Source organism: Myotis yumanensis, unplaced genomic scaffold (assembly GCF_028538775.1).
Source record: "Myotis yumanensis isolate MYYU_CA2020_CCGP unplaced genomic scaffold, mMyoYum1.0.hap1 SCAF_5, whole genome shotgun sequence".
NCBI classification, from domain to species: Eukaryota; Metazoa; Chordata; class Mammalia; order Chiroptera; family Vespertilionidae; genus Myotis; species Myotis yumanensis.
In genome coordinates this window covers 104290114-104292332 of record NW_027223756.1, presented here as the reverse complement: position 1 = coordinate 104292332, position 2219 = coordinate 104290114, and positions in this window count along the sequence as shown.

Here is a 2219-nt window from a genome sequence, read left to right as displayed (position 1 = left end):
GGGTGCAGGCCAGGCTGAAGGACACCCCCCTCCTCGCCCCCTGCCCTGCACACAAATTTCGTGCACAGGGCCTCTAGTCAATAAATGAAAGTAGATCCATTCAAAAAAGAGAGAAGCATCTGCCTCGCCGTGGTCTCTGTGGAGCCCGTCTGTGCCCGGAGGGGAGCCCGCCGCAGAGCAGCTGTGGGTCAGGGCACCCTGGGGCCGTGGGAGTCAGGCGACCTGCCTGTGTCCCTGCCATTCCATGCGCATCCGTGATCCGGGATCCCCTTCCCCACACGCTGGCACAGCCCTCCGACGCCTCCGTCCGCTGCTTATGCGACCGTGTGAGAACCAACCCTGACACCTGGAGAGCAGCGAGGAAGCCACAGGCCCCGTGGCGTGTCCCATGCCCACCCTGCAGGGCTGTTCTCAGCAGGAACTGGAGGTGGGCAGCGGTGAACTCACCCATCAGATGGCAGTAGAGCCTGTCTTTCAGAATTAAAATCCTGAAGCCACGTTCAGTGTGACGCATGGCCATCTCTCTGGACCCAGGGAGCTGAGGAATACGTTCCCCTGAGGCTGTGCATCGGAACAGCTATGAGCAGGAACTGGTCTGTCGCCCGACCACGGGCTTCAGCAAGTGCCAGCACCGTGTGGTCCACGTCGCCGGCACCAGAGCTCCCTGAGGCACGGAGACCCCGCTCTCTCTCTCTCTCTCCACATCCCACAGACGTGCCTGCTGTCGGGTCTCCTGACGGAATAACTGACCTCAGTAGCACTAAGCAGATGGGGCATTACAAGCACTCACGCCCACCCTTCATCTGCAGGCTTCACTGCCACAGACAGGGTCAGAGCACGGCACCCCAACACATGCCCCAGGGATTTCGAGTGAGTGAAGGGCACTTCAACAGCAGCAGGTATCAGAGAGGGTGCCGCCCAGGAGAGCCAGAGCGCTCCTCCCTGGCCGGTGGGAGGAAAGGAATGATGGGACCCCGGGGTGCTCCTCACACACTCAGATGTAATGGCATAAAGTCACATCAACTCAATTACTTACCTTTCAGACAGAACAATCACACCCTGAGTATTCACGAAAAAGGCATGTCCACAGCATGTCCACAGCATGTCCATAACATGTCCACCATATGTCCATACCATGTCCACCGCATGTCCATGGCATGTCCATACCATGTCCACAGCATGTCCACTGCATGTCCATACTATGTCCACCACATGTCCGGCATGTCCACAGCTTGTCCATGGCATGCCCATGGTCTCATGAGCATAAGGCCTTTGTTATTGCTTTAATTATGGACAGTTGGCAGGTGGCTAACTGCTCTCACTCACTGAGCTTTGGGAGGGGGGAGTTGTACAGATGCAGCCCTGGCCCCCCGGCCCTGGACGGCAGCGGAGCGGGGGCACGCTCTCCCGGGCGGAGTCCTCCCTCACTCTGCACGCTGCTACCAGGTTGCATGTGGAGGGCCGGGCAGATGAGGGGGAAGGAAGCTCAGAACTTTCTATGGAACATCCTCTATCAGAGGGCGCAGGCAGAGAGAACGTCAGTGACTGAGGTGACCACGGAGCCAACCTGCTCTCCCGGGCCCGTGTCATGAGAAGGACACTCCCTAGAGCAAGCCACTGCCTGCAGCCACGACTGTCAGGGACACAGCTCCTGCCTGCGCAGGGCGGCTGGGTTCCTATTGTGAACCGGGCCTTTCATCACAGCAAACCCTGAGTTAAACGTGACTCGAACCCTATTAAACCCAGGGTAATAGTCAAACGCACACAGTGCCTGTCTAAGTGATGTTGCGCTTTGCACAGCGGATACAAACCAGAGAAGACAGCACCTGAGTTACCCGTCTGTGGCTGCAGGTCAGTGAGGCAGCCATGACGAGGAGAGAAGGCGTTGCTGAAAGATGGCAAACGTCAATCAAACTGAGGAAACCTTCAAACATCCCAGGTGGACAGGGCTGGCTCCACACCAAGGCCGCGCCTTGTGGTTACTGTGTGCGGTGACCCGGGGGTGGGGAGGTGCACCGCCCATCGGAGCCCGTGGTGAGGAGGGTGCACAGTGGCTCAAGAGCGGATTCCGACGCTGCCTTGTCTGCACACCTGTCTCAACGCACCGGTTCCCATAGCCACCTCTTCCCCTCAGTAAATGTTGATGCGTCTTCCTCAGGGGCCCTTACATCACTAAACACGGTCACTCCCATTGCCGGCACCTTTAAATGTCTATACAC